Genomic DNA, 17,282 nt, shown 5'->3' on the forward strand with positions numbered 1-17,282 from the left:
GAACAGTGTGGGAACAGTGTGGGAACAGTGTGGGAACAGTATGGGGACAGTGTGGGAACAGTGTGGGAACAGTGTGGGAACAGTATGGGAACAGTGAGGGAACAGTGTGGGAACAGTGTGGGAACAATGTGGGAACAGTGTGGGAACAGTGTGGGAACAGTGTGGGAACAGTGAGGGAACAGTGTGGGAACAGTGTGGGAACAGTGTGGGAACAGTGTGGGAACAGTGTGGGAACAGTGTGGGAACAGTATGGGGACAGTGTGGGAACAGTGTGGGAACAGTGTGGGAACAGTGTGGGAACAGTATGGGAACAGTGAGGGAACAGTGTGGGAACAGTGTGGTAACAGTGTGGGAACAGTGTGGGAACAGTGTGGGAACAGTGTGGGAACAGTGTGGGAACAGTGTGGGAACAGTGAGGGAACAGTGTGGGAACAGTGTGGGAACAGTGAGGGAACAGTGTGGGAACAGTGTGGGAACAGCGTGGGAACAGTGTGGGAACAGTGTGGGAACAATGTGGGAACAATGTGGGAACATTGTGGGAACAATGTGGTAACAGTGTGGGAACAATGTGGGAACAATGTGGGAACAGTGTGGGAACAGTATGGGAACAATGTGGGAACAGTATGGGAACAATGTGGGAACAGTGTGGGAACAGTGTGGGAACAGTGAGGGAACAGTGTGGGAACAGTATGGGAACAGTGAGGGAACAGTGTGGGAACAGTGTGGGAACAGTGTGGGAACAGTGAGGGAACAGTATGGGAACAGTGAGGGAACAGTGTGGGAACAATGTGGGAACAGTGTGGGAACAGTATGGGAACAGTGAGGGAACAGTGTGGGAACAGTATGGGAACAGTGTGGTAACAATGTGGGAACAGTGTGGGAACAGTGTGGGAACAGTATGGGGACAGTGAGGGAACAGTGTGGGAACAGTGTGGGAACAGTGAGGGAACAGTATGGGGACAGTGAGGGAACAGTGTGGGAACAGTGTGGGAACAGTGTGGGAACAGTGTGGGAACAGTATGGGGACAGTGAGGGAACAGTGTGGGAACAGTGTGGGAACAGTGAGGGAACAGTGTGGGAACAGTATGGGGACAGTGAGGGAACAGTGTGGGAACAGTGTGGGAACAGTGTGGGAACAGTGTGGGAACAGTGAGGGAACAGTGTGGGAACAGTGTGGGAACAGTGTGGGAACAGTATGGGGACAGTGAGGGAACAGTGTGGGAACAGTGTGGGAACAGTGTGGGAACAGTGTGGGAACAGTGAGGGAACAGTATGGGGACAGTGAGGGAACAGTGTGGGAACAGTGTGGGAACAGTGTGGGAACAGTGTGGGAACAGTATGGGGACAGTGAGGGAACAGTGTGGGAACAGTGTGGGAACAGTGAGGGAACAGTATGGGGACAGTGAGGGAACAGTGTGGGAACAGTGTGGGAACAGTGTGGGAACAGTGTGGGAACAGTATGGGGACAGTGAGGGAACAGTGTGGGAACAGTGTGGGAACAGTGAGGGAACAGTGTGGGAACAGTGTGGGAACAGTGTGGGAACAATGTGGGAACAGTGTGGGAACAGTATGGGAACAATGTGGGAACAGTATGGGAACAATGTGGGAACAGTGTGGGAACAGTGTGGGAACAGTGAGGGAACAGTGTGGGAACAGTATGGGAACAGTGAGGGAACAGTGTGGGAACAGTGTGGGAACAGTGAGGGAACAGTGAGGGAACAGTATTGGAACAGTGTGGGAACAGTATGGGAACAGTGTGGGAACAGTGAGGGAACAGTGTGGGAACAGTGTGGGAACAGTGTGGGAACAGTGAGGGAACAGTGAGGGAACAGTGTGGGAACAGTGTGGGAACAGTGTGGGAACAGTGTGGGAACAGTGTGGGAACAATGTGGGAACAGTGTGGGAACAGTATGGGAACAATGTGGGAACAGTATGGGAACAATGTGGGAACAGTGTGGGAACAGTGTGGGAACAGTGTGGGAACAGTGAGGGAACAGTGTGGGAACAGTATGGGAACAGTGAGGGAACAGTGTGGAATCAGTGTGGGAACAGTGAGGGAACAGTGAGGGAACAGTATTGGAACAGTGTGGGAACAGTATGGGAACAGTGTGGGAACAGTGAGGGAACAGTGTGGGAACAGTGTGGGAACAGTGTGGGAACAGTGAGGGAACAGTGAGGGAACAGTATGGGAACAGTGTGGGAACAGTATGGGAACAGTGTGGGAACAGTGAGGGAACAGTGTGGGAACAGTGAGGGAACAGTGTGGGAACAGTAGGGGAACAGTGAGGGAACAGTGTGGGAACAGTGTGGGAACAGTATGGGAACAGTGTGGGAACAGTGTGGGAACAGTGAGGGAACAGTGTGGGAACAGTAGGGGAACAGTGAGGGAACAGTATGGGAACAGTATGGGAACAGTATGGGAACAGTGTGGGAACAGTATGGTAACAGTGTGGGAACAGTATGGGAACAGTGTGGGAACAGTATGGGAACAGTGTGGGAACAGTATGGGAACAGTAGGGGAACAGTGTGGGAACAGTATGGGAACAGTATGGGAACAGTATGGGAACAGTGTGGGAACAGTGTGGGAACAGTGTGGGAACAGTGTGGGAACAGTATGGTAACAGTGTGGGAACAGTATGGGAACAGTGTGGGAACAGTGTGGGAACAGTATGGGAACAGTGTGGGAACAGTATGGGAACAGTGTGGGAACAGTATGGGAACAGTGTGGGAACAGTATGGGAACAGTGTGGGAACAGTGAGGGAACAGTGTGGGAACAGTGTGGGAACAATGTGGGAACAGTGTGGGAACAATGTGGGAACAGTGTGGGAACAATGTGGGAACAGTGTGGGAACAGTATGGGAACAATGTGGGAACAGTGTGGGAACAGTGTTGGAACAGTGTGGGAACAGTATGGGAACAGTGTGGGAACAGTGTGGGAACAGTGTGGGAACAGTGTGGGAACAGTATGGGAACAGTGTGGGAACAGTGTGGGAACAGTGTGGGAACAATGTGGGAACAGTGTGGGAACAGTATGGGAACAATGTGGGAACAGTGTGGGAACAGTGTGGGAACAGTGTGGGAACAGTGTGGGAACAGTGTGGGAACAGTATGGGGACAGTGAGGGAACAGTGTGGGAACAATGTGGGAACAGTGTGGGAACAGTATGGGAACAATGTGGGAACAGTGTGGGAACAGTGTGGGAACAGTGTGGGAACAGTATGGGGACAGTGAGGGAACAGTGTGGGAACAGTGTGGGAACAGTGTGGGAACAGTGTGGGAACAGTATGGGGACAGTGTGGGAACAGTGTGGGAACAGTGTGGGAACAGTGTGGGAACAGTATGGGAACAGTGAGGGAACAGTGTGGGAACAGTGTGGGAACAGTGTGGGAACAGTGTGGGAACAGTGTGGGAACAGTGTGGGAACAGTGTGGGAACAGTGAGGGAACAGTGTGGGAACAGTGTGGGAACAGTTAGGGAACAGTGTGGGAACAGTGTGGGAACAGTATGGGGACAGTGTGGGAACAGTGTGGGAACAGTGTGGGAACAGTGTGGGAACAGTGTGGGAACAGTATGGGGACAGTGTGGGAACAGTGTGGGAACAGTGTGTTAACAGTATGGGAACAGTGAGGGAACAGTGTGGGAACAGTGTGGGAACAATGTGGGAACAGTGTGGGAACAGTGTGGGAACAGTGTGGGAACAGTGAGGGAACAGTGTGGGAACAGTGTGGGAACAGTGTGGGAACAGTGTGGGAACAGTGTGGGAACAGTATGGGGACAGTGTGGGAACAGTGTGGGAACAGTGTGGGAACAGTGTGGGAACAGTATGGGAACAGTGAGGGAACAGTGTGGGAACAGTGTGGTAACAGTGTGGGAACAGTGTGGGAACAGTGTGGGAACAGTGTGGGAACAGTGTGGGAACAGTGAGGGAACAGTGTGGGAACAGTGTGGGAACAGTGAGGGAACAGTGTGGGAACAGTGTGGGAACAGCGTGGGAACAGTGTGGGAACAGTGTGGGAACAATGTGGGAACAATGTGGGAACAATGTGGGAAAAATGTGGTAACAGTGTGGGAACAATGTGGGAACAATGTGGGAACAGTGAGGGAACAGTGTGGGAACAGTGTGGGAACAGTGAGGGAACAGTGTGGGAACAGTGTGGGAACAGTGTGGGAACAGTGTGGGAACAATGTGGGAACAATGTGGGAACAATGTGGGAAAAATGTGGTAACAGTGTGGGAACAGTGTGGGAACAGTGAGGGAACAGTATGGGGACAGTGAGGGAACAGTGTGGGAACAGTGTGGGAACAGTGTGGGAACAGTGTGGGAACAGTATGGGGACAGTAAGGGAACAGTGTGGGAACAGTGTGGGAACAGTGAGGGAACAGTATGGGGACAGTGAGGGAACAGTGTGGGAACAGTGTGGGAACAGTGTGGGAACAGTGTGGGAACAGTATGGGGACAGTGAGGGAACAGTGTGGGAACAGTGTGGGAACAGTGAGGGAACAGTGTGGGAACAGTGTGGGAACAGTGTGGGAACAATGTGGGAACAGTGTGGGAACAGTATGGGAACAATGTGGGAACAGTATGGGAACAATGTGGGAACAGTGTGGGAACAGTGTGGGAACAGTGAGGGAACAGTGTGGGAACAGTATGGGAACAGTGAGGGAACAGTGTGGAATCAGTGTGGGAACAGTGAGGGAACAGTGAGGGAACAGTATTGGAACAGTGTGGGAACAGTATGGGAACAGTGAGGGAACAGTGTGGGAACAGTATTGGAACAGTGTGGGAACAGTATGGGAACAGTGTGGGAACAGTGAGGGAACAGTGTGGGAACAGTGTGGGAACAGTGTGGGAACAGTGAGGGAACAGTGTGGGAACAGTGTGGGAACAGTGTGGGAACAATGTGGGAACAGTGTGGGAACAGTATGGGAACAATGTGGGAACAGTATGGGAACAATGTGGGAACAGTGTGGGAACAGTGTGGGAACAGTGAGGGAACAGTGTGGGAACAGTATGGGAACAGTGAGGGAACAGTGTGGAATCAGTGTGGGAACAGTGAGGGAACAGTGAGGGAACAGTATTGGAACAGTGTGGGAACAGTATGGGAACAGTGTGGGAACAGTGAGGGAACAGTGTGGGAACAGTGTGGGAACAGTGTGGGAACAGTGAGGGAACAGTGAGGGAACAGTATGGGAACAGTGTGGGAACAGTATGGGAACAGTGTGGGAACAGTGAGGGAACAGTGTGGGAACAGTGAGGGAACAGTGTGGGAACAGTAGGGGAACAGTGAGGGAACAGTGTGGGAACAGTGTGGGAACAGTATGGGAACAGTGTGGGAACAGTGTGGGAACAGTGAGGGAACAGTGTGGGAACAGTAGGGGAACAGTGAGGGAACAGTATGGGAACAGTATGGGAACAGTATGGGAACAGTGTGGGAACAGTATGGTAACAGTGTGGGAACAGTGAGGGAACAGTGTGGGAACAGTATGGGAACAGTTTGGGAACAGTATGGGAACAGTAGGGGAACAGTGTGGGAACAGTATGGGAACAGTATGGGAACAGTATGGGAACAGTGTGGGAACAGTATGGTAACAGTGTGGGAACAGTATGGGAACAGTGTGGGAACAGTGTGGGAACAGTATGGGAACAGTGTGGGAACAGTATGGGAACAGTGTGGGAACAGTATGGGAACAGTGTGGGAACAATGTGGGAACAATGTGGGAACAGTGTGGGAACAGTATGGGAACAATGTGGGAACAGTATAGGAACAATGTGGGAACAGTGTGGGAACAGTGTGGGAACAGTGAGGGAACAGTGTGGGAACAGTATGGGAACAGTGAGGGAACAGTGTGGGAACAGTGTGGTAACAGTGTGGGAACAGTGTGGGAACAGTGTGGGAACAGTGTGGGAACAGTGTGGGAACAGTGTGGGAACAGTGAGGGAACAGTATGGGGACAGTGAGGGAACAGTGAGGGAACAGTATGGGGACAGTGAGGGAACAGTGTGGGAACAGTGTGGGAACAGTGTGGGAACAGTGTGGGAACAGTATGGGGACAGTGAGGGAACAGTGTGGGAACAGTGTGGGAACAGTGAGGGAACAGTATGGGGACAGTGAGGGAACAGTGTTGGAACAGTGTGGGAACAGTGTGGGAACAGTATGGGGACAGTGAGGGAACAGTGTGGGAACAGTGTGGGAACAGTGAGGGAACAGTGTGGGAACAGTGTGGGAACAGTGTGGGAACAATGTGGGAACAGTGTGGGAACAGTATGGGAACAATGTGGGAACAGTATGGGAACAATGTGGGAACAGTGTGGGAACAGTGTGGGAACAGTGAGGGAACAGTGTGGGAACAGTATGGGAACAGTGAGGGAACAGTGTGGGAACAGTGTGGGAACAGTGAGGGAACAGTGAGGGAACAGTATTGGAACAGTGTGGGAACAGTATGGGAACAGTGTGGGAACAGTGAGGGAACAGTGTGGGAACAGTGTGGGAACAGTGTGGGAACAGTGAGGGAACAGTGAGGGAACAGTGTGGGAACAGTGTGGGAACAGTGTGGGAACAATGTGGGAACAGTGTGGGAACAGTGTGGGAACAGTGAGGGAACAGTGAGGGAACAGTGTGGGAACAGTGTGGGAACAGTGTGGGAACAATGTGGGAACAGTGTGGGAACAGTATGGGAACAATGTGGGAACAGTATGGGAACAGTGTGGGAACAGTGTGGGAACAGTGTGGGAACAGTGTGGGAACAGTGAGGGAACAGTGTGGGAACAGTGTGGGAACAGTATGGGAACAGTGAGGGAACAGTGTGGAATCAGTGTGGGAACAGTGAGGGAACAGTGAGGGAACAGTATTGGAACAGTGTGGGAACAGTATGGGAACAGTGTGGGAACAGTGAGGGAACAGTGTGGGAACAGTGAGGGAACAGTGTGGGAACAGTGAGGGAACAGTGAGGGAACAGTATGGGAACAGTGTGGGAACAGTATGGGAACAGTGTGGGAACAGTGAGGGAACAGTGTGGGAACAGTGAGGGAACAGTGCGGGAACAGTAGGGGAACAGTGAGGGAACAGTGTGGGAACAGTGTGGGAACAGTATGGGAACAGTGTGGGAACAGTGTGGGAACAGTGAGGGAACAGTGTGGGAACAGTAGGGGAACAGTGAGGGAACAGTATGGGAACAGTATGGGAACAGTATGGGAACAGTGTGGGAACAGTATGGTAACAGTGTGGGAACAGTATGGGAACAGTGTGGGAACAGTATGGGAACAGTGTGGGAACAGTATGGGAACAGTAGGGGAACAGTGTGGGAACAGTATGGGAACAGTATGGGAACAGTATGGGAACAGTGTGGGAACAGTATGGTAACAGTGTGGGAACAGTATGGGAACAGTGTGGGAACAGTGTGGGAACAGTATGGGAACAGTGTGGGAACAGTATGGGAACAGTGTGGGAACAGTATGGGAACAGTGTGGGAACAGTATGGGAACAGTAGGGGAACAGTGTGGGAACAGTATGGGAACAGTATGGGAACAGTATGGGAACAGTGTGGGAACAGTATGGTAACAGTGTGGGAACAGTATGGGAACAGTGTGGGAACAGTGTGGGAACAGTATGGGAACAGTGTGGGAACAGTATGGGAACAGTGTGGGAACAGTATGGGAACAGTGTGGGAACAGTATGGGAACAGTGTGGGAACAGTGAGGGAACAGTGTGGGAACAGTGTTGGAACAGTGTGGGAACAGTATGGGAACAGTGTGGGAACAGTATGGGAACAGTGTGGGAACAGTGTGGGAACAGTATGGGAACAGTGTGGGAACAGTGTGGGAACAGTATGGGAACAGTGTGGGAACAGTATGGGAACAGTGTGGGAACAGTATGGGAACAGTGTGGGAACAGTATGGGAACAGTAGGGGAACAGTGTGGGAACAGTATGGGAACAGTATGGGAACAGTATGGGAACAGTGTGGGAACAGTATGGTAACAGTGTGGGAACAGTATGGGAACAGTGTGGGAACAGTGTGGGAACAGTATGGGAACAGTGTGGGAACAGTATGGGAACAGTGTGGGAACAGTATGGGAACAGTGTGGGAACAGTATGGGAACAGTGTGGGAACAGTGAGGGAACAGTGTGGGAACAGTGTTGGAACAGTGTGGGAACAGTATGGGAACAGTGTGGGAACAGTGTGGGAACAGTGTGGGAACAGTGTGGGAACAGTATGGGAACAGTGTGGGAACAGTGTGGGAACAGTGTGGGAACAATGTGGGAACAGTGTGGGAACAGTATGGGAACAATGTGGGAACAGTGTGGGAACAGTGTGGGAACAGTGTGGGAACAGTGTGGGAACAGTGTGGGAACAGTATGGGGACAGTGAGGGAACAGTGTGGGAACAATGTGGGAACAGTGTGGGAACAGTATGGGAACAATGTGGGAACAGTGTGGGAACAGTGTGGGAACAGTGTGGGAACAGTATGGGGACAGTGAGGGAACAGTGTGGGAACAGTGTGGGAACAGTGTGGGAACAGTGTGGGAACAGTATGGGGACAGTGTGGGAACAGTGTGGGAACAGTGTGGGAACAGTGTGGGAACAGTATGGGAACAGTGAGGGAACAGTGTGGGAACAGTGTGGGAACAGTGTGGGAACAGTGTGGGAACAGTGTGGGAACAGTGTGGGAACAGTGTGGGAACAGTGAGGGAACAGTGAGGGAACAGTGTGGGAACAGTTAGGGAACAGTGTGGGAACAGTGTGGGAACAGTATGGGGACAGTGTGGGAACAGTGTGGGAACAGTGTGGGAACAGTGTGGGAACAGTGTGGGAACAGTGTGGGAACAGTATGGGGACAATGTGGGAACAGTGTGGGAACAGTGTGGGAACAGTATGGGAACAGTGAGGGAACAGTGTGGGAACAGTGTGGGAACAATGTGGGAACAGTGTGGGAACAGTGTGGGAACAGTGTGGGAACAGTGAGGGAACAGTGTGGGAACAGTGTGGGAACAGTGTGGGAACAGTGTGGGAACAGTGTGGGAACAGTATGGGGACAGTGAGGGAACAGTGTGGGAACAGTGTGGGAACAGTGTGGGAACAGTGTGGGAACAGTGTGGGAACAGTGTGGGAACAGTATGGGGACAGTGAGGGAACAGTGTGGGAACAGTAGGGGAACAGTGTGGGAACAGTGTGGGAACAGTGTGGGAACAGTGTGGGAACAGTGTGGGAACAGTATGGGAACAGTGAGGGAACAGTGTGGGAACAGTGTGGGAACAGTGTGGGAACAGTGTGGGAACAGTGTGGGAACAGTGTGGGAACAGTGTGGGAACAGTGAGGGAACAGTGTGGGAACAGTGTGGGAACAGTGAGGGAACAGTGTGGGAACAGTGTGGGAACAGCGTGGGAACAGTGTGGGAACAGTGTGGGAACAATGTGGGAACAATGTGGGAACAATATGGGAACAATGTGGTAACAGTGTGGGAACAATGTGGGAACAATGTGGGAACAGTGTGGGAACAGTATGGGAACAATGTGGGAACAGTATGGGAACAATGTGGGAACAGTGTGGGAACAGTGTTGGAACAGTGAGGGAACAGTGTGGGAACAGTATGGGAACAGTGAGGGAACAGTGTGGTAACAGTGTGGGAACAGTGTGGGAACAGTGTGGGAACAGTGTGGGAACAGTGTGGGAACAGTGTGGGAACAGTGTGGGAACAGTGAGGGAACAGTATGGGGACAGTGAGGGAACAGTGTGGGAACAGTGTGGGAACAGTGTGGGAACAGTGTGGGAACAGTATGGGGACAGTGAGGGAACAGTGTGGGAACAGTGTGGGAACAGTGAGGGAACAGTATGGGGACAGTGAGGGAACAGTGTGGGAACAGTATGGGAACAGTGTGGGAACAGTGTGGGAACAGTATGGGGACAGTGAGGGAACAGTGTGGGAACAGTGTGGGAACAGTGAGGGAACAGTGTGGGAACAGTGTGGGAACAGTGTGGGAACAATGTGGGAACAGTGTGGGAACAGTATGGGAACAATGTGGGAACAGTATGGGAACAATGTGGGAACAGTGTGGGAACAGTGTGGGAACAGTGAGGGAACAGTGTGGGAACAGTATGGGAACAGTGAGGGAACAGTGTGGGAACAGTGTGGGAACAGTGAGGGAACAGTGAGGGAACAGTATTGGAACAGTGTGGGAACAGTATGGGAACAGTGTGGGAACAGTGAGGGAACAGTGTGGGAACAGTGTGGGAAGTGTGGGAACAGTGAGGGAACAGTGAGGGAACAGTGTGGGAACAGTGTGGGAACAGTGTGGGAACAGTGTGGGAACAGTGTGGGAAGTGTGGGAACAGTGAGGGAACAGTGAGGGAACAGTGTGGGAACAGTGTGGGAACAGTGTGGGAACAGTGAGGGAACAGTGTGGGAACAGTGTGGGAACAGTGTGGGAAGTGTGGGAACAGTGAGGGAACAGTGAGGGAACAGTGTGGGAACAGTGTGGGAACAGTGTGGGAACAGTGTGGGAACAGTGAGGGAACAGTGTGGGAACAGTGTGGGAACAGTATGGGAACAGTGTGGGAACAGTGAGGGAACAGTGTGGGAACAGTGTGGGAACAGTGTGGGAACAGTGAGGGAACAGTGAGGGAACAGTATGGGAACAGTGTGGGAACAGTGTGGGAACAATGTGGGAACAGTGTGGGAACAGTGAGGGAACAGTGTGGGAACAGTGAGGGAACAGTATGGGAACAGTGTGGGAACAGTGAGGGAACAGTGTGGGAACAGTGAGGGAACAGTGTGGGAACAGTAGGGGAACAGTGAGGGAACAGTGTGGGAACAGTGTGGGAACAGTATGGGAACAGTGTGGGAACAGTGTGGGAACAGTGAGGGAACAGTGTGGGAACAGTAGGGGAACAGTGAGGGAACAGTATGGGAACAGTATGGGAACAGTATGGGAACAGTGTGGGAACAGTATGGTAACAGTGTGGGAACAGTATGGGAACAGTGTGGGAACAGTATGGGAACAGTGTGGGAACAGTATGGGAACAGTAGGGGAACAGTGTGGGAACAGTATGGGAACAGTATGGGAACAGTATGGGAACAGTGTGGGAACAGTATGGTAACAGTGTGGGAACAGTATGGGAACAGTGTGGGAACAGTGTGGGAACAGTATGGGAACAGTGTGGGAACAGTATGGGAACAGTGTGGGAACAGTATGGGAACAGTGTGGGAACAGTATGGGAACAGTGTGGGAACAGTGTGGGAACAGTGAGGGAACAGTGTGGGAACAGTGTGGGAACAGTATGGGAACAGTGTGGGAACAGTATGGGAACAGTGTGGGAACAGTATGGGAACAGTGTGGGAATAGTATGGGAACAGTGAGGGTACAGTGTGGGAACAGTGAGGGAACAGTATGGGAACAGTGTGGGAACAGTGTGGGAACAGTATGGGAACAGTGTGGGAACAGTGTGGGAACAGTATGGGAACAGTATGGGAACAATGTGGGAACAGTGTGGGAACAGTATGGGAACAGTATGGGAACAGTGTGGGAACAGTATGGGAACAGTGAGAGAACAGTGTGGGAACAGTGTGGGAACAGTGTGGGAACAGTGAGGGAACAGTGTGGGAACAGTGAGGGAACAGTGTGGGAACAGTGAGGGAACAGTGTGGGAACAGTATGGGAACAGTGAGGGAACAGTGTGGGAACAGTGAGGGAACAGTGTGGGAACAGTGTGGGAACAGTGAGGGAACAGTGTGGGAACAATGTGGGAACAGTGTGGGAACAGTATGGGAACAGTATGGGAACAGTGTGGGAACAGTATGGGAACAGTGAGAGAACAGTGTGGGAACAGTGTGGGAACAGTGTGGGAACAGTGAGGGAACAGTGTGGGAACAGTGAGGGAACAGTGTGGGAACAGTGAGGGAACAGTGTGGGAACAGTATGGGAACAGTGAGGGAACAGTGTGGGAACAGTGTGGGAACAGTGTGGGAACAGTGAGGGAACAGTGTGGGAACAGTGAGGGAACAGTGTGGGAACAGTATGGGAACAGTGAGGGAACAGTGTGGGAACAGTGTGGGAACAGTGTGGGAACAGTGTGGGAACAGTGTGGGAACAGTATGGGAACAGTGTGGGAACAGTGTGGGAACAGTATGGGAACAGTGAGGGAACAGTGTGGGAACAGTGTGGTAACAGTGTGGGAACAGTGTGGGAACAGTGTGGGAACAGTGTGGGAACAGTGTGGGAACAGTGTGGGAACAGTGTGGGAACAGTGTGGGAATAGTGTGGGAACAGTGAGGGAACAGTGTGGGAACAGTGTGGGAACAGCGTGGGAACAGTGTGGGAACAGTGTGGGAACAATGTGGGAACAATGTGGGAACAATGTGGTAACAGTGTGGGAACAATGTGGGAACAATGTGGGAACAGTGTGGGAACAGTATGGGAACAATGTGGGAACAGTATGGGAACAATGTGGGAACAGTGTGGGAACAGTGTGGGAACAGTGAGGGAACAGTGTGGGAACAGTATGGGAACAGTGAGGGAACAGTGTGGGAACAGTGTGGGAACAGTGTGGGAACAGTGTGGGAACAGTGTGGGAACAGTGTGGGAACAGTGAGGGAACAGTATGGGGACAGTGAGGGAACAGTGTGGGAACAGTGTGGGAACAGTGTGGGAACAGTGTGGGAACAGTATGGGGACAGTGAGGGAACAGTGTGGGAACAGTGTGGGAACAGTGAGGGAACAGTATGGGGACAGTGAGGGAACAGTGTGGGAACAGTGTGGGAACAGTATGGGAACAGTGTGGGAACAGTGTGGGAACAGTGTGGGAACAGTATGGGAACAGTGAGGGAACAGTGTGGGAACAGTGTGGTAACAGTGTGGGAACAGTGTGGGAACAGTGTGGGAACAGTGTGGGAACAGTGTAGGAACAGTGAGGGAACAGTGTGGGAACAGTGTGGGAACAATGTGGGAACAGTGTGGGAACAGTATGGGAACAATGTGGGAACAATGTGGGAACAGTGTGGGAACAGTGTGGGAACAGTGAGGGAACAGTGAGGGAACAGTGTGGGAACAGTGTGGGAACAGTGTGGGAACAATGTGGGAACAGTGTGGGAACAGTATGGGAACAATGTGGGAACAGTATGGGAACAATGTGGGAACAGTGTGGGAACAGTGTGGGAACAGTGAGGGAACAGTGTGGGAACAGTATGGGAACAGTGAGGGAACAGTGTGGGAACAGTGTGGGAACAGTGAGGGAACAGTGAGGGAACAGTATTGGAACAGTGTGGGAACAGTATGGGAACAGTGTGGGAACAGTGAGGGAACAGTGTGGGAACAGTGTGGGAACAGTGTGGGAACAGTGAGGGAACAGTGAGGGAACAGTATGGGAACAGTGTGGGAACAGTATGGGAACAGTGTGGGAACAGTGAGGGAACAGTGTGGGAACAGTGAGGGAACAGTGTGGGAACAGTAGGGGAACAGTGAGGGAACAGTGTGGGAACAGTGTGGGAACAGTATGGGAACAGTGTGGGAACAGTGTGGGAACAGTGAGGGAACAGTGTGGGAACAGTAGGGGAACAGTGAGGGAACAGTATGGGAACAGTATGGGAACAGTATGGGAACAGTGTGGGAACAGTATGGTAACAGTGTGGGAACAGTATGGGAACAGTGTGGGAACAGTATGGGAACAGTGTGGGAACAGTATGGGAACAGTAGGGGAACAGTGTGGGAACAGTATGGGAACAGTATGGGAACAGTATGGGAACAGTGTGGGAACAGTATGGTAACAGTGTGGGAACAGTATGGGAACAGTGTGGGAACAGTATGGGAACAGTGTGGGAACAGTATGGGAACAGTGTGGGAACAGTATGGGAACAGTGTGGGAACAGTGTGGGAACAGTGAGGGAACAGTGTGGGAACAGTGTGGGAACAGTATGGGAACAGTGTGGGAACAGTATGGGAACAGTGTGGGAACAGTATGGGAACAGTGTGGGAATAGTATGGGAACAGTGAGGGAACAGTGTGGGAACAGTGTGGGAACAGTATGGGAACAGTGTGGGAACAGTGTGGGAACAGTATGGGAACAGTGTGGGAACAGTGTGGGAACAGTGTGGGAACAGTGAGGGAACAGTGTGGGAACAATGTGGGAACAGTGTGGGAACAGTATGGGAACAGTATGGGAACAGTGTGGGAACAGTATGGGAACAGTGAGAGAACAGTGTGGGAACAGTGTGGGAACAGTGTGGGAACAGTGAGGGAACAGTGTGGGAACAGTGAGGGAACAGTGTGGGAACAGTGAGGGAACAGTGTGGGAACAGTATGGGAACAGTGAGGGAACAGTGTGGGAACAGTGTGGGAACAGTGTGGGAACAGTGAGGGAACAGTGTGGGAACAGTGAGGGAACAGTGTGGGAACAGTATGGGAACAGTGAGGGAACAGTGTGGGAACAGTGTGGGAACAGTGTGGGAACAGTGTGGGAACAGTGTGGGAACAGTATGGGAACAGTGTGGGAACAGTGTGGGAACAGTATGGGAACAGTGTGGGAACAGTGTGGGAACAGTGTGGGAACAGTATGGGAACAGTGTGGGAACAGTGTGGGAACAGTGTGGGAACAGTGTGGGAACAGTATGGGAACAGTGTGGGAACAGTGTGGGAACAGTGTGGGAACAGTGTGGGAACAGTGTGGGAACAGTGTGGGAACAGTATGGGAACGGTAAGGGAACAGTGTGGGAACAGTGTGGGAACAGTATGGGAACAGTGTGGGAACAGTGTGCGAACAGTGTGGGAACAGTGTGGGAACAGTATGGGAACAGTGTGGGAACAGTGTGGGAACAGTGTGGGAACAATGTGGGAACAGTGAGGGAACAGTGTGGGAACAGTGAGGGAACAGTGTGGGAACAGTGTGGGAACAGTGTGGGAACAGTATGGGAACAGTGAGGGAACAGTGTGGGAACAGTGTGGGAACAGTGTGGGAACAGTGTGGGAACAGTGAGGGAACAGTGTGGGAACAGTGAGGGAACAGTGTGGGAACAGTGTGGAAACAGTGTGGGAACAGTGTGGGAACAGTGTGGAAACAGTGTGGGAACAGTGTGGGAACAGTGTGGGAACAGTGAGGGAACAGTGTGGAAACAGTGTGGGAACAGTGAGGGAACAGTGTGGGAACAGTGTGGGAACAGTGAGGGAACAGTGTGGGAACAGTGTGGGAACAGTGAGGGATCAGTGTGGGAACAGTATTAGAACAGTGTGGGAACAGTGTGGGAACAGTGTGGGAACAGTATGGGAACAGTGTGGGAACAGTGTGGGAACAGTGTGGGAACAGTGAGGGAACAGTGAGGGAACAGTGTGGGAACAGTATGGGAACAGTGAGGGAACAGTGTGGGAACAGTATGGGAACAGTGTGGGAACAGTGTGGGAACAGTGTGGGAACAGTGAGGGAACAGTGTGGGAACAGTGTGGGAACTGTATGGGAACAGTGTGGGAACAGTGTGGGAACAGTGTGGGAACAGTGAGGGAACAGTGAGGGAACAGTGTGGGAACAGTGTGGGAACAGTGTGGGAACAGTGAGGGAACAGTGTGGGAACAGTGTGGGAACAGTGTGGGAACAGTGTGGGAACTGTATGGGAACAGTGTGGGAACAGTGTGGGAACAGTGTGGGAACAGTGAGGGAACAGTGAGGGAACAGTGTGGGAACAGTGAGGGAACAGTGTGGGAACAGTGTGGGAACAGTGTGGGAACAGTGTGGGAACAGTGTGGGAATAGTGAAGGAACAGTGTGGGAACAGTATGGGAACAGTGTGGGAACAGTATGGGAACAGTGTGGGAACAGTATGGGAACAGTGTGGGAACAGTATGGGAACAGTGTGGGAACAGTGTGGGAACAGTGTGGGAACAGTATGGGAACAGTGTGGGAACAGTATGGGAACAGTGTGGGAACAGTGAGGGAACAGTGTGGGAACAGTGTGGGAACAGTGAGGGAACAGTGTGGGAACAGTGAGGGAACAGTGTGGGAACAGTGAGGGAACAGTGTGGGAACAGTATGGGAACAGTGTGGGAACAGTGTGGGAACAGTGTGGGAACAGTATGGGAACAGTGTGGGAACAGTGTGGGAACAGTGTGGGAACAGTGTGGGAACAGTGTGGGAACAGTGTGGGAACAGTGAGGGAACAGTGTGGGAATAGTGTGGGAACAGTGAGGGAACAGTGTGGGAACAGTGTGGGAACAGCGTGGGAACAGTGTGGGAACAGTGTGGGAACAATGTGGGAACAATGTGGGAACAATGTGGGAACAATGTGGTAACAGTGTGGGAACAATGTGGGAACAATGTGGGAACAGTGTGGGAACAGTATGGGAACAATGTGGGAACAGTATGGGAACAATGTGGGAACAGTGTGGGAACAGTGTGGGAACAGTGAGGGAACAGTGTGGGAACAGTATGGGAACAGTGAGGGAACAGTGTGGGAACAGTGTGGGAACAGTGTGGGAACAGTGTGGGAACAGTGTGGGAACAGTGAGGGAACAGTATGGGGACAGTGAGGGAACAGTGTGGGAACAGTGTGGGAACAGTGTGGGAACAGTGTGGGAACAGTATGGGGACAGTGAGGGAACAGTGTGGGAACAGTGTGGGAACAGTGAGGGAACAGTATGGGGACAGTGAGGGAACAGTGTGGGAACAGTGAGGGAACAGTATGGGGACAGTGTGGGAACAGTGTGGGAACAGTGTGGGAACAGTGAGGGAACAGTGAGGGAACAGTGTGGGAACAGTGTGGGAACAGTGTGGGAACAATGTGGGAACAGTGTGGGAACAGTATGGGAACAATGTGGGAACAGTATGGGAACAATGTGGGAACAGTGTGGGAACAGTGTGGGAACAGTGAGGGAACAGTGTGGGAACAGTATGGGAACAGTGAGGGAACAGTGTGGGAACAGTGTGGGAACAGTGAGGGAACAGTGAGGGAACAGTATTGGAACAGTGTGGGAACAGTATGGGAACAGTGTGGGAACAGTGAGGGAACAGTGTGGGAACAGTGTGGGAACAGTGTGGGAACAGTGAGGGAACAGTGAGGGAACAGTATGGGAACAGTGTGGGAACAGTATGGGAACAGTGTGGGAACAGTGAGGGAACAGTGTGGGAACAGTGAGGGAACAGTGTGGGAACAGTAGGGGAACAGTGAGGGAACAGTGTGGGAACAGTGTGGGAACAGTATGGGAACAGTGTGGGAACAGTGTGGGAACAGTGATGGGAACAGTGTGGGAACAGTAGTGGGAACAGTGAGGGAACAGTAGTGGGAACAGTATGGGAACAGTATGGGAAC

Source organism: Procambarus clarkii, chromosome 13 (assembly GCF_040958095.1).
Source record: "Procambarus clarkii isolate CNS0578487 chromosome 13, FALCON_Pclarkii_2.0, whole genome shotgun sequence".
NCBI lineage: Eukaryota > Metazoa > Arthropoda > Malacostraca > Decapoda > Cambaridae > Procambarus > Procambarus clarkii.